This window comes from Furipterus horrens, unplaced genomic scaffold, assembly GCF_987537825.1.
Source record: "Furipterus horrens unplaced genomic scaffold, mFurHor1.1.pri manual_scaffold_7, whole genome shotgun sequence".
NCBI lineage: Eukaryota > Metazoa > Chordata > Mammalia > Chiroptera > Furipteridae > Furipterus > Furipterus horrens.
The window spans coordinates 13,319,913-13,341,804 of record NW_028327177.1 but is presented as its reverse complement, the minus strand read 5'-3'; the positions used below and the strand labels follow the sequence as shown (position 1 = coordinate 13,341,804).

The 21,892-nt window shown below is 39.1% G+C and overlaps 1 long non-coding RNA gene and 1 other non-coding gene across 2 annotated transcripts; one reads left to right on the top strand and one right to left on the bottom strand.

Moving 5' to 3' along the window:
• Positions 1-1,825: 1,825 nt before the first annotated feature.
• On the bottom strand, positions 1,826-21,727 carry LOC150004054 (uncharacterized). Its single transcript, XR_016512267.1, has 4 exons — positions 21,629-21,727; positions 15,522-15,582; positions 6,325-6,413; positions 1,826-1,981 (listed from the first exon to the last, which is right to left on the bottom strand). It is a non-coding gene; the product is annotated as an uncharacterized LOC150004054 (long non-coding RNA).
• LOC150004055 (small nucleolar RNA SNORA3/SNORA45 family) lies at positions 19,390-19,521 on the top strand. The gene has a single exon (XR_016512524.1). It is a non-coding gene; the product is annotated as a small nucleolar RNA SNORA3/SNORA45 family (small nucleolar RNA).
• Positions 21,728-21,892: the final 165 nt, after the last annotated feature.

The following is a 21,892-nucleotide window of genomic DNA, read 5'->3' as shown; positions in this document are numbered from 1 at the left end:
GCTTCTCGTTGAACCCCATATTTCATACTCGTCTCACTTCACCCCCAGGACAATGTAGGCAGGCACTACTTTAACTCACTTCTTTTTCACCACCCACTCTTCACGTACAAGTGATTAGAGAAGCAAATGTTTCCAATGTTGAGACTGACCATGATGATGCCATTTTAGTCCAAGCCAGCAGTCCTACAAAAAGTTCAAAACTGAGACACATAAAGAAATTTATTGGAGTAAATAGAGCGAGGCAAGAATTCTGTAGGTCATCACCACTGATAAACTTTAGCTTTGCATGAACCTGCAGAGGTTAAATGCTGGACAACTACGCAGTACTCAGTGGGGCAGCCATTTTTCCCCAGAAGTCAGTACGGATACCAGGAGCCACTACAGCTTGCACATGTGTCTGGCTGTTGCTCACCCTGTCGGCACAGAGCAGCAGCCAGGTCTGCTGGTTCTCCTTCAGCTACTTTGAGTTCAACGCCAGGTGTGTGTGTAGCCCCATGGCACCAGATACTTCTATTTCACCAGCATCATCATTATTGGAGGCAGAGAGGGACTGATGTGTGTTCCAGTTGGTCTTCATTCTGCCCCACTTTGTGTTTGGCTTCTTGACTGCCAGCCCTATGGACCTACAATGACTTGAGGCCCAGAGGCAGAGACCATAGGCTTCCACTTCTTTGACAGTACCTACAACCACATACAGTTGAATCCCTATCATAAATTTTGTATTCCATATCATTCCTAGTGGTTCTGTTCTCTGGTGGAACACTAACTGATACAATATAATTTAATGTTAAATAATAAATATAGGTTAGTGGTAGTCTCTGGGGAGGAAGGAAGAAGAGTGGATTGCCTATAGTTCACGAAGATCTTCAATGTCATTTATATAATGCATTATACATTTTTTCAAGTGTGTTTACTATAGTAAATTATAAAATGTTTTGTTTTACAAAATTGTATGTTTTATAATAAAATGTAAAATTGTAAATTTATTAAGCTGGGTGCTGTGTATACAATGCTTGAATGAACAAATACGTGACACTCAGCAAGTTATTCAACCTTCTTTTTTGATTTCTTCATCTATACAATAATATGATTAAATTATATTTATGTGCCTTTCATGTCTAAAATTCTTGAGCTCCATCAGTACAATCTGTTGATTTATAACATATCAGGAAATAAAATACCTCTTTTCAAATATTTGAAGGCCATCATGGAAGATGGTGGTCTGCTTCAGCCTATGTTGGTTTTGAGAGTAATGGGTTATATTCAGTATGAGAAATAATTTTTCCAGCAATTAAAATTGCCCATCAAAGGAAGACAATAACCTTAGAAGTAATTTGTTCTTTCTTCTTGGAATAATCCAGGCAAAAACAAATGATTGTTTATCATAAGGCTACTGAAAAACTCACTAAGTGATCAAGCCTTCTAACATCTCCCTGAACTTGAATTTGCTATGCTTTTTGTATAAATATTTTCCACTTATACTATTAGCTTAGATGGTTACAAAAGAATAGTCTAGGTCCAATTTTTTTTAATTGTAACTGATATAGCATTACAGTTTGTAATAGTTGATCAAGGCATAAGATATTTCTTGACTGTTAATGTGAACATGTAGCCAAGAATAAATAGCACACCGTATGTGTAATGAAATCTTAAAAGGGTTTTATTGGAATAATTCTTAGATCTCTTACATGGGAATGAAAAAATAAGAGATGTAAATGAGTATGATGTCAGACTGATGAAGCAAGTCTCCAGAGATACTTGAAAGTTAAAATAAATTTTAAAATTCATCATGATTGAATTATAAAATAAATGAAAAACAGCAGGGTTAAATATGTGGTTGGTGAGAACAAGGAAAGAAAGTTCTTTGGATAGCCATGACAAGGAGCAAGTTCAGGTTCACCTTGAGGGCAAGGAGGAATTTTCTTCCAGGTTCTTGTCTTTCACTGTTGACTCTGTACTGACACTGGCACTGTGTTGGTCACTTGAAATACAAAGGTTAAGAAAAACATTAACTATTTAAAAGCTTATGCTTTCAAGGGAGGAGCAGAATATGCAACTGAGTGCTAATAATAATAATAATGCAGTAATAGCTCAAACTAACAGAGCACTACCATGTGCCAGATACTGTTCTAAGCACTTTATATATATTAACTCATTTATTCTCATGCCAACCCCATGAGGTAAGAACTGTTACAATGCTTATTTTATAGATCCTATAAGTAGCTTATTCAGGTCACACAGACTGTAAGTGGCAGAGCCAGGATTCAAACCCAAGCAGCTCTAAATGCAGAGTCTGTGCTCCTGACAAAACACCTTATTGCTCCTCTCAACATAATGGTGTTTCAGGGCTAACGACTGCTACTTTAAAGATCTTTACAAGTATTTATTTTTTAATTTGGGAAAATTCTTGCAGTATTATTTTATTTTATTTTATTTGCCTTTTTTTACTATTGTTCTTTTACAGATGTCCCAATTTTTCCTGTGTTGCTCTCCCCTGCCTCACCCACCTCCTTGTGCCCACAGTCAATCCCCACCCTGTTGGCCATGCCCATATTATTATTGTTTTAACAATCTGTTGTTTAAAAGCTCAGAAAATAGAGATTTCCAGTACATAGTAAGAAAAAGACAGGGACATTCCATATAATTTCACACATATTAAGGCATTGACATGTATATATCTGATAGTTCAGGCCCCAAGAAACTTATCAATGGTAAAATTCGGATCCATAACCCATTTCAATTTTATGTTGCAGATACTTATTGGATGCCAAAATGTACCAAGCAGTGTTTAAAGGAGAATGAAAGAATAGAAACAGGAGAATTTCTTGACCTTAAGAAGTTTAAAATCTAATAGGTAAGATGAGCCAAGTACAGTGATCCCTCACTTATCGCAGGTATTACATTCTAGACACCCCCCAGGATAGGTGAAAATCCGCGAAGTAGGAACCCTACATTTATTTTAGTATTTACTATATAGTACCGCAAAATCCTGTGATATAGCAAAAAATCTGCAATAATTAAATTTTTTTTTAATTTTATTTTTTGGTTATTCAATTACAGTTGTCCCATTTTTCCCCCATTGCTCCCCCCTCCCTAATTAAATATTTTTTAAAATCCCGCAATAGAGAGGCCGCGATAAGTGAACCACGATATAGAGAGGGACTACTGTACATCAAAAATCATAGTATAAAGCAAGTTGTGATAAATGACATAAAAGGGGTACAAAGTACTAGAGAAGTTCAGAGGAAAGAAATTTTCATTTGGCAGAAAGATCGGGGAAGTCTTCCTGGAGGAGGTGACATCTTGAAGTCTCTTGAGTGCTAAGTAGGATCTTGTTAGGTGAGAACAAATAGAAGGTTAAAGGCACCCTGACAATGGAAACAGTGGAGTGAAAAACAGAGAGAATGCAAGATATATACTCAGTAATGAATTAATCATGCTGATTGTTTGGAGAAAGTTGAAGATGTGGATGAAAAAGTGGGTTGGACTACTGTGGAATGATTGCCAGGAAGAGAAGTCAAAACTTTCATGATAAAGGTCTAATTTACTGGGGTCAGATTGTATTTAGGACCATGCTAGTCTATCATTTTCCTGTACATTTTTTCCTTCCTTCCTTTCTTCCTTCCTTCCTTCTTTCCTTCCTTCCTTCCTTCCTTCCTTCCTTCCTTCCTTCCTTCCTTCCTCCCAAGAACCTAGAGTGGCTAGCTAACAAGGCCATAAATACCACATTTGAAATAGTGTATAATGTTTCTCCATTTTTTTCTATAAAACATACATTAAAATATCTTCCTGATCAAAGCTAAGAACAAAACTCTAAAGATGTATTGTGCATGGTGTGTAAGATATTAAAATATATATATAATCAAAAATAAATTGTTACCTTAGAATTTGGTTATTTGTTTAATAAACCTTTACTGGAGACTACAACTACACACTCGATGTATAAGAAGATCTAAAAGTCTGAGATATTTAAGTCAAAATTTATGCCTTTCAGGTGTTCACAAAGTGTAGGGTAAATACACAGAAATAAGCTATTAAAATGTCAGAATAGGAAAGACATAACTGCTTGGGTGACCTGTGAACAAAGAGAAATGTGCTAGATGGACACAAGGAGATGGGCTTTCTTGCAAAGATAACAACATGTACAGAAACACAAGAAGGAAGTCCTAGCTCATCTGAAGAACAATAAGAACTAACTGGGGCATAGGATTCAGAAAGGAAAGTGGCAAGAAAGGTGACCGTGAGGGGGAATGGAGCCAGCATGCAAAAGGTCTGGAGAGCAGGCACAGAAAGGATAGTGAGCTTTGGCCTTGAGGCCAAGGAAAGCTGGTAGAAGAAAGGACTGACTGACTTAATTCAATTTTTAGGTCAACACCTGTGCTGGCAACACGGAAGATAGTTGAACTAGAGAAAAATGTTAGTGGTACAGAGTCAAGGTTATTGAAACAGCCTAACCCAGCGATTTTCAACCGGTGCTCTGCAAGAGGCACACTGGTGTGCCGCAAGAATTTTTAAAACATGCAATACCTGACTATTTAGTGAGGAGCACTTACTCTTTTCCCTTAGGTTCTCAAATTTTTTAAAAATGAAAATTGCCAACACAACAGCTGTTTTGTGTGAGTGAATCACAATTATACCTATGTTTTTTGCCAGATCAGAAAAAAAAAAAAAAAATTGGGGGTGCCCTGCAGAATTTGAGTCATTAGTTTATGTGCCATGCGATGAAAAAGGTTGAAAATCACTCGTCTAGACCACAGATGACAAGCTCTAGAATCTTTAAATGCAAATCAACAAACATTTATTTTTAAATAGTAGATGTTCAGTAGAGTGTTGAAAAAATTAAATGGTAAGCTTTGAGCTAATCTGTGGGAATCAGTGGGGAATCAAGGTGAGCATTCTGGAATGGGAGGACAGGGAGATTTTTGAGGTTCCCAAAGTGGATGGCCATCAGTAAGTTCCACTTCACAAACCTTTTTCTCACTTTACATTCAGGTTTTACTTACCTAGCATTTTTTTCTCTGAAAATTCTATATTCTTCAGTTATCACCCATAAGGTCTCTTTGCTCTCCAATGTAGGGGTTGTTGAGATACAGTAAGCAAAGAATGAAAAAAATAAAATAAAACCAAATAGTAGAACTGTAGATAATAAAGAAAAGAAATCAAGTATTTTAAAAATGGGAAATACTGTGAAAATTGAAGGAACTGTTTAGTACACTTTCAAGATTTCTAATTCGGTTGAGCATGTTGATGGCAAAGTCATCCATCTAAGTCAAGATTGATACAGAAGCAATTTTGGAGTGGGAAGAAAAATATTATTTCAATTGAGGTCAGAGTGACCTTGAAATAATTGTGGGGCACCATGGTATCTAGGAGAAAGACATATAAAGTTGGACTTACTGGATCAAATCAATGAAGGTGAGTATCTCCTTCAGGGAGTGAGATACAAATCCTAAGAAATATAATAATTGGCAAAATTGTTATAAAACGTTACATAGGTTAAGAAGTGCATGGAGAGACAGGAAAAAATAAGAAAGCCAAGGAGGAGAAGTATCAAGAAGGAAGGAGAAGCCAACCGTGCCGGGGCCCTGAAGCACCCCATCAGTAAAGAGTGAAAGGGTTTGCTGGGTTTCGGCAGCTCCCGGGTTTTCCCTGGCTTCCTAAGAACACCTGCAGATGAGCGGTGAAATGAGAATGCCCTGAGCCCAGGAGAAATTGTAGGTAATCGATTGCAATCTCAAGTAGAGACGATTCTTTCAAGAATCGTGGTTAAGAAAGGGAGTAAGGAGAGCACCCGAGTAGCTAGAGGGGAGCATAGGATTCAATTTACAAGAGAGCAAGAGAAACACTGCTGGGAGGTCAAAATGCTTTTTGTCCTTTTATCCCCTGAGACTCTGTTTATGAAGTGTTTTACTGTGCTTATGAAGAAATTTCTGAAGTAAACATTTCCGTAAAAGTTTCATGACACCCAACCATCATCATTTCAATGAATGTAAATTCATATAAAATGTCTCCTCACTGATTTCCACATGACTGTATTTACTAGAATCCTGAAACGGTGTTCATTTTTGTTTAGTCAACAATTTTGAATTTGTTTACTTATATGAAATTTTTTATTCAGAATATTGTTAAATTAAATATCCAGAAACACAACAATAATATCTAAAATTAACATTTTGGGGCATTTACACTATGCCGGGCACTATTCTGGGTTTATTTTATTTACCTTCATTTCTCTTCCCTGGAATGCATGAGGTAGGTCCTGCTTTTGATCTGCACCTCACAGGCACTCACAGGGAAGCTCCCTTCCCCACATCACACACTTACCAAGTGGCAGGTCTGGTTCCATCCCAGGCAGCACCAGAGTCCACGCTTCCCACCAGCGTGCCATTTTGCCTCTTCGTCATAAATTGTACCTGTCATTACATATAAAGAGACATCCCAGGCAGCTGTGTCTTATTACCCTCGTTCCATCTTCACTAACTCTCAGGAGCTTATCTCTTCCTCCCGACTTTCACATAAACAATAAAAAGAATCGCTAAGCCATTCATGTAGTTATATCAGTATTCAGGCAAATTCAAATGTGGATCTGTTTATCCTGCTGTTTAATAAGGGTCCTTAGCTACTTCAGCTCATTCTCCAGCTGGGAACCGAGGAAGGATCCAACTGGCCTGGAGAGGTCATGGCCATCAAGCAAGCCATTGGGCTGGGTATGTAACAGGGAGATTTTTAAATGGTTCCTGATTGTTGAAGTTAGAACTGAGACCCAGAGGGAAGCAAAATTTACTTCGCATGAAAACCATGCAAATGATCTGTACAAAAACACTGCGAAGAACAAAGCTCTTCCTTCAAATCTGGGATGTAAATGTTGAGAAGGCTTCAATAAGAAGGATGAAATAAAGGGAAGCTATTTCTCTCTCAGCTCCTATTAAATGGCTAGGTCACCATTTGCAGCATGAGTGCACACAGATTTTTTCAATTTCCTCTTTAGAAGCCACACAGTTAGCAACACAAAATAAAATAAAGTTTAAAAATAAATGAAAAGCCCTGAAGCCAAAATTCTCCAGTGGGACTGGAACAACATACAGAAAAACGGATGTATGAATACTGTGACACAGGAGGGATTCGGCAGGTTTCCAAGCTCCGTGTAATTCTAAATGTTCAACATGTTAAGAAACAGAGCATTTCTATCATCATCCATAGATGTGCCAGTCCAAGTAATTCTTAAACCCGACATCAGCTTAGCATTGAACAAGATTTAATCTAAATACACATTAGCTCCTTCTCACTGAGTGTTTAGAAATTAGTAAGTTTTTAAAATATATGTTTTTAATCCAAAGAACAATATATCTGTTTGGCATGCCTTCTGAGTGGACCTTTTTGGAGACACATCTAAGTGTACTATTTGGAAAAAAGGAAATAATACTTATTCTGAGCCTTTAGGAATCTTAAAATACATTAGAAGTTTGACATATACTGTCTCAGTATTCCCCACTAGATCTCTTTCTGGAAGATTCTATAATAACCCTCAGTTTTCAAACAAACAGACAAAAAAATCAATAATGAACAGGCTGAGAGTTAAATAACTAGCTCAAGTTCATTCACTGAGCTAGCAAGTATCAGAGATGAGATTGCAACCCAGGTCTGTTCGATACCAAAATTGCTTCCATTTCAAATGTTCTTCTGTGTGTAATCAAAACCATGATCTTTCAAATTTTGGATATAATAGATAGATAGAAAAAAATAACAGATATTAAATAGCAGAAAGTTGAACTCAGCTTTAAAATAAGTTGGACAATAACAGATTTCTGTAATGTCTTTATTTTATATTAAAAGTAAAAGAAGTCATAGAATAAAAACTAATTTGTATGTAAAATATAATTTACCCAGTAATATCCCATAAGAATCAAAGCATAATTATTAAAAGCCACTAATTTTCCAAAACACCAGATTGTCCTAGAGTTTGTCTTATACTGGAGAAAATGAACCTGTGTATACTTAATAGCATAGTATCCATTGATTATTCTACTAATGAAATTTGTAGGTAAAATGCTAAAAGAATGGTTCTATTTCTGTGGATATATATTTAATATAAGGTGGACAAATCTCATCATCAATGAAAATTTTGTTATCAGTTAATATTGGATATTGCAAGTAATAAAATCTCAACTTATACTAGTTGAAACAATAAATGGCATGCAATAGCTCACATGATAGAAAAGATCAGAGATATAACTAGGTTCAGGCAAGATTGCATCCAGGGTCTTAAAAATATCGTATTACCCAGAACTTCATTCTTAAGTATCTGTCCATTCCGTTCCCTGCCTGATCCTCAGGTTCCCTTTGAAGGCCCTTTCTTTGGAGCTGTCTTTGGAGCAGCAATGGCTTTCATAGATACAGACCTCATGACCTCACCTCATTCTATGTTGGAGAAACATGATGATCTCCTCTCATAGTTGCCACAGAGGAGAGAGAAAGTCTGCAAAGTATTGAACATTTCATTAGCTCTGGTTGGACCCCTGGACCCCTGTGACCAGGTATTGACAGAAGTGTCCAAGGTTGTTACCCTGTAACTGGGAGTAGACATCTCACTCAAAACACTTGAACTCAGGATTGGGAAGGGCTAGTTTCTCAAAGGAAAACTCAGGATACAGTTAACAAAGGAAGAGGGTGTTTGGTGTTCTCCAAATTATAAATGCCCAATATAAATTGAAAGATTTCTGGGCAAGACAATGACATGAACACAGGCAATCTCATAGGCTAAAATAATATCCACAACAACAATAAAATCAGTAATTACATTAATAGGTATTAAGTCAAAAGTTGAGCACTGTGCATGTTTTACTCGATTAAAACCTCACAACTACCTATCAATAGGTGTTATTATTAGGCCTACATTTTATAGATGAGGAAATTGAGATCCAAGATACTATTTAAGTAATTTTTCCAATATTACAAAAGACAAAAGCTTGAATCATCTCTGTAAACTTGGAAGAGTGACATCTAGAGGACAGAGAATTGGAAGGAAAATTGCTAGACACAACACAGATAAAGCTAGATTTATTCAACAAGTACTTATTGAGCACTTACGACAGTGTAGACATTGGGTTGGGCACTAGAGCCACTGTGCTAGGTGCTGAGTTAAAGAAAAGCCAACTTGTGCCTCCAGCCTGGAAGCAGTAGGTCCAATCTGGACTTTTCAGGGTCCCTCACACCCATCAAACCTCTCCTGCCTCAGGGCCTTGACACGTGCTACCCTTTCCTCTTTCTCTCTACCCTTAAGTCTCTTCACTTCACATACCTCCTCATCCTTACTATGCATGGTCCATCATTGTCATCATCTAATACCTAAACTCTTTGTGCCTCTGTCAATTTGAAGATTAGTACCACCATAAGTTCAAGGTTTTGAATCTCAGCAGGGCTCTCAATTCTACCTAGGATCCCTCTTAAGTCTCTATTCAGTTTCTTTCTGCAATTGCAAGATCAAACCTTTTCCAACCTCCTCAAATCTTTGACTCTACCACTTCCCTTACTCTCAGCAATCTACCTCATCTATTGTACTTCTTCATGAGAAAAATAAAAATTGTTAGACAGGAACTTTTTCAGGCATGCCTCTAGCCCTACCCCTAGTCCGATCCAATAGAGTGCATCCTCAGAATCTTACTTTTACCATAAAACTTCTACCTGAATCATAAACACAAAGCATTTATTTTGTAATCATTGCTGAAGCTTTTTCTCTTTTTTCCATCTTCACTGCCAGATTCTGGTGCAATCCATCATCTCTTATCTAAACAACTGCTCTGGCCTTCTAAGTGGCCTGCCTGCATGCCCTCTTCATCCACCCAGTCAACTCCCAAATCAGATTATCTGTAGATCATTTAGTGCCTCTGCTGAGAAGATTTTCACAGCTTTTCTTTGTTAAAAAACAAAAGCTTTAATATAAACTGCACAGACACACATTATCTAGGTCCTAACTATACGGACAGCTTCATTTCACAATAGTCTCTCCATTGCTCATTGCCCTTTAGAGGACCCTAGAAGTCACCAAGTCCACCCTGCTTGGAACCTTCATTCATTCTATTATCTCTGCCTGACATATCCATCCATGCTTTAACTGGCGAACATCTCTTCATCCTTTAGATTTTGCATTAAACGACATTTACAACAACAAGAGTCTTCCTTTATTCTTTAAGGTCTGCCTTCCCCTAATTAGACTGTAAAATTAATGGGTTACTGGCCAGGTTTTTATCATCACTGTATACAGTGTCTGGCACCTGGGAGAAGAACTGGTAAGTATTTGTTAAGTAAAGGTGTGACCAGAGTACAGATCCAGGATATGCTAACTACCTACTTAGGAATTTCAAAAGAAGACAATACTGCAGAAACAATAAAATGAATAAAACTATCAAAATGTGTAGGATTCAGTTAAATCAATACATAGGAAAGTAGAGTAATAGTATTAAATGCTTATATTAGAGTACAAGAAAGATATCAAATAAAAAATGTAAGCTTCCTTAAGAAACTCGAAATTTAAGAGAAAATTAAACCCAAGCAAGCAAACAGAAAAAATAACAAAGAACAAAATCCAAGAAATTGAAACCAAAAAAGAGGAGAAAATCAATGAATCCAAAAGCTAGTTCTTTGGAAAAAATAAAATAAAATGTATAATCTAGTCAGAAAGATCACTAAATAAAGAGAAGACACAAACTAACTATATCAGAAATGAAAGAGATATCACTACAGATCCTAGAAAAGTTAAAAGAATGTACAGGACTACTATGCACAACCTTGTGCCCACAAATTTAACAACTTATATAAAGTGGAAAAATTCCTTGAAAGATACAAACTACCAAAACTCACTGAATAAATAAGCAACCTAAATATTCCTATATCTAATAAAATTTGAATGTGTAGTTTAAAATCTTCGCACAAAGAAAACTTCAAGCCCAGATCGCTTCACTGGTGAAGTCAGCAAAACTCTTACGAAAGAAAAACCAATTCTTTACAAACTCTTTCAAAAATAGAGAAGAGAACATTACCAACTAATTTTCTGAGGTCAGAATATCTTCCTACCAAAACCATAAAAAGAATTAAATAGAAGAACACATACCAATATTCCCTGTGAATAAAATTGTGAAAATACTCTACAAAAACTGGCAAATTAAATCCAGAAAAAAATCATATATATGTATATATATACACACATATATATACACACGTGTACATATATATACACACATATACATATATATATATAATATATATATAACCAGATGAATTTTATCTTGAAATGCAAGGATAATTCAATATTGGAAAATCAGTCAATATAACTCACCATATCAACAAATTAAAGAAGGAAAATTATATGATCATTTTAATAAACACAGGGAAAAACAGCCAACATGAAGCAAGTCCATCAGTCTCTCTTTCACTGACTGCAATTAAGAATTTTGACAGAATGCAAAAAGCAGCTACCTGAAATTTTTGAAAGTAAAACGTTTATATGATATTCGTGTAAAGGCAAAACTAGAGGGATACAAAACAGATGGGAGGCTGGGAGGTCAGAGTTTGGTTTTCAGAGACTAGGAATAGAGGAGAGGTTTACTATAAAGGAACATAAGGGATGATTCTATATCTTCATTACATTACTGGTCACATAACTTTTGTCAAAACATCTGGACTTGTGCATTAAAAGGTGTAACTTTTACTGCATGTAAATCATACCTCAATAAACTTGACTTTAAAAGTTTCAATAAAATATCTGTTCTATGAAATTATGGTGTAGATTTTTAGAAACTATAAAAAACACTAAGATGAAAAATAATCTGGTATTTAAAAATTGGATCACTAATCTAGGAGACTTCATATTTAGCTTAAAAAGTTTACAGAAAAAAAAAGAACAGAATATGAAAGAAATTAAATTATTAAATAATAAAAGAAACCATCCCTAAATTGAAGGTATACAAAATGCCCAAAGTATAACAAATGGAACAAAGGAGAGAGAGAGAGCAAGCAAACCATGTCCTAATGAAATTTTAGCAACCTAAGGTTTAAGACAACTTTCAAAAAACGTTCAGAGAGGAAAGAGAACATATCACATACAGAAGACTGGGAATCAAAATGTCACTGAATTTCTCAAGAGCAACACTAGAACCTGAAAGACAATAAATTAGCTTTGAAATGTAGATATAGCATCATATCCTAGGCAAATTACCAATCAAGAATAAAAATAAACTACAACAAGGATGCCAGCCTGATAAACCAAGCATACCGTTGTCCAAGGACAGCCAACTGGCCTGGAGTCTGCACAATCCTTCCCCACGTGGGAAGGCCACCCTCCCCTCCACACCCCACTCTTACTAGGGACTTCTGGACCCAAGGGTAGGTAGGACGATGACCATGTCCAGCTTGAAGCAGCTAGAGGAGCACGAGACCTCCACCCCTTGTCCTGTATAAGATTATAAAGGGTCTTAAGTCTGAGAGGGGGATATTGTTATTTTTTATTGTTATAAAAAATAATTAACTAATCATTTAAAAATATATATATATGAAAGGGTGAAGCCGGAGAGCTCATATGCACGACCCATGGACATGAACTATGGGGGAGGGGAATTGCTGGGGGAAGGTGGGTACTGGCAGAGGGGAGCAAAGGGGAAAAGAAATGAAACTACTGTAACAATATAATCAATAAAATATACTTTTAAAAAAGTTCCTAGGAGATAAGAAGAGGACAACTAATGGAACTTTTCCTGTTTCATGAAGCAATACTACATCACTCTTAGCATATTAACCAAGTGCCTACAGTTTCCATGTCACCATAAAGGAATGCTGGCTGTACTTCTCAATAACTCAGAACATTCCAGTGTTTTTGTTTACTTTCACATGGACTCCCTTGGTACCTCCCACACCAATGTCCCCTTCAGGAATGTCTTGTGAGCATATATTAACTCATTTAATTCTTATAATAACTCAACTAGGCAAAATCTATTTTGTAAGAGGTGAAATTGAGGTACAAAGAGGTTAAAAAAAGGAATAAAAATAAGGTAATGACATTTTAAGATGTATGGTCACATAAAGTTTACTTTGCATGCACTCTTTGTAAGAAATGTACTGCTAGACACATTCTGGAAAAAACCAATACTATAGGGAGTAAACTAAAGGAGTAGGGTAAAATTAAAATACCTGGGATTTATAAAATAGAAGTTCCAACATAGCAATATAGCAAAGGGAGGCCCAGGCATAGGGAAGTCTCAGCACAACTAACAGGCAGATATGGAAAGTACCATTTCAATTTGGAATAAGAACTTTCAGTGCTCCAGGTAAGATGTAGTCAAGAAGAAAGGAAAGAAACGTGGTAATTTATCTGACGTTCTTGGATCTTTTTTTGAAGATTTTAATAATTTCATCATTAAATTTGAAGCTTAATTATTAATGAGTAATTAACAAATAAAAAGATGAATCAGTCAGTAACTCCAGGAAAAACACTCAGTTTTATAAGAAAGAACATGTAATTGTAGTACATTGTCAACTGTAACTCATATTAACCTTGTAAAGGAATGTAAATAATATTTATTTAAATAGAAATTGTGGTGGAAATTTGGAAAATTGGAAGAGACAGACAGGTCGTCGGCAGCCGTCCGTCTCGAGAGACGATGGTGTAGCTTCTTAAGAGTCTATCTGCACCGCCGAGAATGGCTGTGCAGTCCGACTCGGGAGTGACACGGTATCTGTCTCCTCCCGTGTTGAATCGACATCTTGCGATGACGCTGAAGCTACAGAGCCTGGGCAGGGTAATATGGAGGGTCTGCTGTTGCCCATGCAGCAGACCCCCCCTCTCTTCGCAGCTGAAGGGTCCAAGGGAAAGACGGAGTCAATACAGCTTGGCTTCAGGTGCGCCGCAGGAGTTGCCGGTGTTGACCACAACATCAAACCGCTTTAGGGACTCCGGCTCCGGATTTTCTGTCGGGGTTTACTCCCTTAGCCTTTCCCCTGAAGAGGTATGCCGCAAGGCAGCAGAGGTTTTTTGGAGTCAGAGTTTTCCTTCTCTGAGACAGACAGGTAGATAGATGATAAATAGATAGGTAGATAGATTTTTAAAAAAAATTAACTCTACAGCTCTACAGTTCGACAGTTACAGTCTTCCAGCAGTCAGCAGCTGCACCCCACTTTTACAACCTTATTTCCCATTACTTTGCGTGTTCCAGAGAAACTGCACCACTCTTCATTTCCTTAACAAGTCCTGAATTCTCCCATCCTCATGCCTTTGTGCCACTCCCTCTGTTCAAACCACGTCTCCAGGTTTCAAAATCCTATCCATGCTTTATCTAACTTAATGTCCTTTAGTCTTCAGGGCAATTTGGTTTAGTCAAAACACAAACAATAAACGGAATTATAGTCTTCCTAAGAAGCCCCTCCCAGACACCATGAAACCATGTTCTCACAGCAAAGAAATTAACTGCATCCTCTTTTATGCACCTGTTATTTTGCTTATGATTATTTACAGGAATTATCACATTCTGTCTCCTATGATAGTTATTGCTTCATTTTCTTAGCAAGTTATAAAATCCTTGAGGACACATCTTAGTCATCTTTGATTTATGCATGAAGTGTAAACTAGTTACCAATAAATGAATTGGACATAATGATTACTCACACTGTCAAATGCAACATAGTTCTATGGTCATGCCTGTCCTGAAAGTAAGTTATCTGTTTCTGAGAATTCAGAAATTGGGTGGGAGAGACTGTATAAGCTTTTTTAGGCTCTGAGATATCATTTGGGGATAGGGAATTTTAAAAAATCCAATTGTTTTCTCTTTCTTCAGAAACAATCATTTAAATTGATTTAGGACCTTGTCTGTGTTCAAGTGACACTACTTCCCTTCTCTTGTTTCACCAGCATGTACGGCCACCACCCAATGTGGTGCACTCCTGAGAAGCTATTGGCTAACCTGATGTCCAGTCTGTACGTATGTGCCTTTGTCTCTGATACCAACCTCTAATTTAAAGAATTCTGGTCACTCAACCCAGCCGTTACGAGGCATTCAGAATTCACATAGAAAAAACTTTATAGGACCACTTTCTTCAGCTGGGTGTTGAAATGGGCAGTACTGTTGCCCAGTGGATGGGAATGTGACATATGTGGGGGTGAGCAAAAGTAGGTTTACAGTTGTGAGTATGCAAAATAGAGTTTATGCTTGTATTATTATTTATTAATTATTGTATTATTTTTCATACAAACAACTAGAAACCTACTTTTACTCACCCCTGTAGATATGCTTGCTAGATTCCATCCAGTTCAAACAAACTTAAAAAAAATTATTTGACTCTCCAAGAGCCCAGTTTCCTATAGAAAGTCATTTAACAGTGGACTTATTTCTAGCTAATTTCTAACTTGAATTTACTTTTATGTAATCATCTGGATTTTTGTTTTAAGAAATGCACTAAAAATAAATTTTTAAAAGGTGGGCAATAGGAAGATATTTCCAAAATGGATAACACTAAAAATTATATACTTTATGTTTCACCTGCCACCACCGCCTCTTCTCTGCCCTTTGTTGTTTCTGGAAAAGCAAGACATCAAGGGATCTGTCAGAAAAGCAAGAGGGTGTGATTGAAATTAGCCATATAGCTGAACACCATGTAGGGCTGGCCCGCCTAACACATAATGGGAATTACCTTGTCTTCTACCAACTCCCTGGGGCCCCAGAAAGGGGATATATAAAGGAAATTCAGAAAAGACCAATGAAATTATTAAGGAGCTGCGAGGTGGATTTACGAGGCACAGTACGAGAGCGAAGGCCATGTGGCTTGGCTACACAATGATTGAAGATGCAATGAATGTCTATGAGTTTACAGGGAGCATAATCACCGAGGAGCAGAGAGGGATGGCGTTGTCCTGGAGGTGATCATATTGCAGTCCCTGCTTTTTATTTGTTTTGTTTCTAATAGGGGGCTCTGTGTTTTATGTTCCTCTTGCCTGCTACAGAAGTAAGTGCCAATGTCTTTTTTAATGTCTTATATAATGAAAAAAAAAGATAACAACAATTGGAAAGCTTCATAAAATTTTACTTTCAGATTGTAAGGATTTCTCTAAATGTCTTCTGGGTAGGGAATTGACTGAGAAATAATAAGAATATAAATCAATTAACAGCCTATCTGAGACAGAGAGGGAGAAGTGAGTCTCTGGTGCCACATCTGGGCAAGGGAAAGGGAGGAAGACGAAAAGGGAAATCAACCAAGGTACTTGCATCTCATAACCCAGTGGAATTTGCCATTTGGTTGGTAGCCAAGGCCAGCAATTCATGAATTCCCTAAAAAGATATCTCCTGACTCTCCAGAGACCTCATTGGACATGTGGTTGATTTCAAACAAGTGAAGATCACCAGCCTGCATGCTCTCCTTTAGACTCTTACTACCAGGAAAGACCAAGAGAAGATGCATGTCAGAGGCAAATGGGTGATGTCTGATAGGACCAATCCATCCTCTACTGCTGCTGAGAAACAAACAGCCTCCAGTTCTTTCTCATCTCATCTTATGCAGAACAACATAAAACGTAAAGTGAGGTTTGCAGTAGCTCAAAAGGCCCAAGAACAACTGACCACTTGTCCACCCCTACAGTCAGTGCTGGGGGTGTTATGGAGAATATGACATGCTCCCTGTCCTCCAGGGCTCCCAGTCAGGAAAGGAAGACAGGTACAGAAACAGACACATCACCGTTATGCAATGAGTCAAGAGACATAAAAGAAAAGCAAGGGGTGACAGGTGTCCTGAAAGAACAAAATCTACCCCAGCATGGTGGACCTCAGAGAGGATGTCCTGGAGGCAGCAAAGCATGACCTGACAGAATTATCTTCAAGTGGCTTCACTTTCCTTTTCCAATGATTTCTTCAAGGAAACTTTTACCCAGGAGCATTTATAGCTGACAGAAGAGTGTGTAAGCACTGTTTTGTAAGCTTGCTTTCTTCTAAAAGAATAATTCTTCTTTCCTAGGGAACTATTCTTCCTCCCCACTCCAACTACATGGTGTCAGCTAATCCCCATTCCTCACCTGTCTCGTCTCCTTCAGTTGGCCCAGGATATGCTCATCCTACTCCTTTCCTGGAACTTCCCAAATTGAGCCTAAGGGAAAGGGCTATACCTTCTGTAGTGATAAGGTTATAATGTAAGAGGTTGAGGAGAATTTAAGGATGACATTTCCTATACATGGAAGAAGCTCATCTGTAGTGGGATAGACCTAAGTCAACACACAGAGAAACACTGAAGATAGGATAAAAAGATGGAGATGCATCAAAATTACAGCTAAAATATAGGACAAACATCACTTAGAACAATCAGGAATTGAGTTGAATGGAAGTCTGACAATTATGGAATAAAGACACTACATCCATCCAGACTGGTAGGAGGGGTGAAGACATGGAATGGGCTGGTCCCACACCCTCATGTGCTGGAAAAAAATTCTGGAGGGATATCTTGGGAGTGAGGAGTCCCAGCCCTATACCAAGCCCCCCAGCCCAGGGTTCCAGTGCCAGGAAAATAAGTCCTCATAACTTCTGGCTGTGAAAACCAGTGGGGATTGAGTCAATAGAAGAAGCTTCTTGAGTCCCAAGCAATTCCATTAAAGAACCCACACATGGACTTACTCAGCTTACTTCCTCTGAGCTCCAGTACCAGGGTAGCAGCTTGAAAGTCACCAGTGGCATACAGACAGTAACTGAAGTGTCTGGCATCGGGGCAAGAGTTGAGGGGCAGCTTTCTTCAAGACAAAAATGTGGGCAGAGACCACTGTCTCTTTTCTGAGCCTCCCCATCCCCCACATACACACATAGCCACAGAGCCGGCAGGCAAGTGCCATATCTGAGGCCGCAACAATCTGGCTAACACTATTTGCCCCACCCTGAAGATTGCCTGAGACTCCATCCTACCCAATTTATGTGCTCACCCAAGCTGTTAACATAGACTTTTCAATATGAATGGCTTGTCTTGGTTCATGCTTCACAACTTCCTAAATCCTCTCAAACAAGCAAGAGCCAGCTTCAGTGAGTCCCCAGCCTCCATACTTATTGCTAAGTGGCCCCGGACCCGGCACACACAGCAGCCAGTCTAGATTCACAGCTTGGCTTTGCATGGAAATCTCCAAGCCTAGCACAAGTAGCAGCCACCTCAGATTGTTTTATAGTTTGAGTAGGGTGGCCCTGGGCAAAACACAAATGGGAGCTGACCTTGGCCTGCACCACCCAGGAAACCCCAGAGCCTGTGCACCCAGTAGACAGCTACAGACCATGTCAGAACATCACCCCCCTACACCTGCACAGCTGATCCTCCACAGAGGGCAGAGGTTGGTGGTCAGTGGTCATAGCCAGTCTTTGCAGCTGACTGGCCAGGGTAAATCCCTCCCATTGACCTGCCAACAGCAATCAAGTCTCAACTACAAGAGAAGGGTGTATTCAGCCCACAGGAAGGGTGCACCTCAAGTACTCAGCTTGGGTGACAGGGGAGGCTGTGCCACTGGGCCCTAGAGGACACCTACTACATTAGGCTATACTACCAAGACACGGAGTCAAAGCAGCTCTTCCTAATACATAGAAACAACAGGGAGGCTGCCAAACTGAGGAGACAAAGCAATACAGCCAAAGTGAAACAACAGGACAAAACTCCAGAAAAAGAACTAAAGAAAAGGGAGATAAGCAATCTATCAGATGTAGAGTTCAAAACACTCATTATAAGGATGCTCAAGGAACTTAGCAAGGACTCAACAGCATAAAAAAGACCCAGTCTGAAACAAAGGATTCACTAATTGAAACAAAAAACAATTTACAAGCCAACAGTAGTAGAGTGGATGAAGCTGAGAATCAAATCAATAATTTGGAACATAAGGACATAAAAAAACAACCAATCAGAACAAGAAGAAGAAAAAAGAATTCAAAAAAAGAGGATAAGCGGTCTCTGGGACAACTTTAAGCATGCCAACATTTGCATCATAGGGGTGCCAGAAGGAGAAAAAAAAAAAAAAAGAGCAAAAAAGTGGAAATATTTTTGAAAAAACAATGAAAGAAAACTACCTTAATTTGGTGAAGGCAATAGACATACAAGTCCAGGAAGCACAGAGTTCCAAGCAAGATGGATGCAAAGAGGCCCATGCCAAGACACATCATAAAGTAAATGGCAAAGGTTAAAGATAAAGAGAAAATCTTAAAAGCAGTAAGAGAAAAGCAGTTAGTTACCTACAGGGGAATACCCACAAGACTGTCAGCTGATTTCTCAAAAGAAATTTTGCAGGCCAGAAGGGGCGGGCAAGAAATATTCAAAGTCATGAAAAGCAGGGACCTACAGCCAATATTGCTCTACCTAGCAAGGTTAGCATTTAGAATTGAAGGGCAGATAAAAAGCTTTTCAATCAAGGCTAGAGTCACGCTTGGGTATCAGCTATTGCCTTAGTGTGCTAGAGTCCTCGAAGAGCAATTGCTGGCCTTATTCACTGACTGTGGCCCCCCTATGGCATAGTCAGTCACCAGGTTAGTGACAATGAAAAAAAAAAAAAGAAAGCTTTTTAGACAAGAAAAAACTAAAGAAGTTTATCATCACCAAACCATTATGATATGAAATGCTATAGACACTTATTTAAGAAAAAGAAGATCAAAACTATGAATAATAAAATAGCAAAAAATACGTATCAACAATTGAACCTAAAAAGCAAACTAAACAAACAAGAAGAATGGAGACAGAATCATAGATACAGAGAGCATTTTGATGGTTGCCAGGTGGGAGGACGGTGTAGGGGAATGGGTGAAGAGATTAAGAAGTACAAATAGGTAGTTATAGGATAGCCACGTGGATGGAAAGTACAGTGTAGGAAATGGAGTAACCAAAGAACCTACACATGACCCATGGACATGAACAATGGTGTGGGGATTGCCTGAGGGGGTGGGGGTGCTAGGTGGAGGAGGACAAAGGTAGAAAAATTGGGACAACTGTAATAGCATAATCAATAGAATATAATTTTTTAAAAAAGAAAAAGAAAGATGGAGTCCTCACTTCAAGGCCCTGATCCCCGTAGCCTCGGAGACCTAGCCGCACCATTCCTATTTCTTACTATGTGAGTACCAAAGCTTCTTTCCAATAAAGTCTTTTTGCTGAAAGGAGTCCAGTTTCTATCACTTGCAATCAAGAGGCCTGAGTATCAGCTCACATTAGCAGTGATTGACTTTTTCATCCTTACCTTGAAGTTACATTTCTCCTCTCAGCCTCTCCTTCCCAAGAAGGGTCAGCCCAACCTCAATGCTGCCAGTTTCTCCTTGTTCTGTCTATTCATCCTTTGAAAACTTGGCCAATATTCTTACTTACCCATCAGCTATGCTTCCGGTTGCTCCATATGTAGGTTTCCCCAAACCAGCTTCCATTTTAAAGTAAATTAAAATGCTGTCTACCCAGAGCCCTCACCAGAGACTCCAACTGATTGGGTCAAGAGTGGGGCCTAGGAATCTACAGTTTAAACAAAATACACCCTGTTGCATCCTCGTGGGCAGCCAGGTGGAGCATCACTAGGCCAGATGACTAAGAAAGCCTCTCAACTTGGAAAGTAGAGGAGTAACCTAGATGCGGCAAAAATTAACTGTTCAGTCTTTTGTCAGGCTTTGATCTCTGCTCAGCCTGGTGGACCTCAAAGACAGCGGAATGACTGGAGGCTCGGAAGTGTGTCATCGGAGTTCCAAGCTGCTCCAAGAACTACCCTGAAGGGGCTTGAAATGACTTCATCACCAAGGTGGCAGGAATTTCAGGGGCAGCCCTGACCCCTTACACACGCTGCCTTTGATTTAACTTCATACTGGAGACAGATGAAGTAGAGGCAACTTGTTTCTTTTTAAAAGTCTAGCATTACATCACAAGCCTGTATAATTTTTCTTATAAAGTGTCTTTTCAAGGCGGGTATCCTCAAAGGAGCTGGGCATAATTATTCCAGAGGCAGCAGCAAAGTTGAAGTACAAGGGAGTAATTTAAAAAAAAAAAATTCCAACAAGCAATGTCCCCTTTGGAGCAGTAGAAGGGCTCTCCTTCTCGTGAGAGATGACCAGTGTGCACAGCAGCCAGGTTCTAAAGGTGGATGCCAGGTGGTTAAATAAAACAAATACCTTCCTCACTCCTTCCTTGATGGCAGAGGTTTTGACAGCGGCTGAGTCGAACCTGCCTTATAAACTCTCAAACCCTCTTGTATGTTGAGATGTGCTATTATACGTCAGCCATGATGCAACAGGTGTTTCAGGGTTTTTATCCAACAGGAAGAAAGTTTTTATTTACCTCAAGCTCTTATCTTTTCATTTTGTTATGCCTTGCCTCTTCCACGAAAACTGCAGAACGGGGGGGTTTAAGAATCAGTGGGTCTTGGAACAATGAACTTTGCCATTTGGCCAATAGCACCCCCCATCCAAACATTGTTGATTTTTTTCGCGCTCCCCCGCTTCTCTTCTCTTTCTCAGTTCCTCCATTTCTCCCTCCCCCTCTCTCAGCATATTCAAAGAGTGCCCTAAACGGTGACAAACTTGCATGTACCTCCCTTATGACTAAATCCCTGGGCCGCTCGCCAGCCCCCTACAGATACCCCCGAACTTCAGGCACCCCTTTTAGGAGAGCTCCTCACTTTCAGTCCCGCTCGGGCTCTGCCAGGGAGATGTGTGGTGGGGAGCGGAGGTGTCTAAGTCCTGCGGGATGGCAAAGCAGCTTCCTGGAGGAAACGGGCGTTTCCTTCCCACGCGCTCAAGCGAGCCCTGGGTCCTGGCCTGGGGACTCCACCCAGCCCCTCCCGGCGCTCGGGGACAAGTCAGTCGCCACACACAGGCACTCGCAGGCCCTGGTGCCGCGCCCTAAGGAGAGCAGCACCCACGGCCAATTGCCATGGCAACCC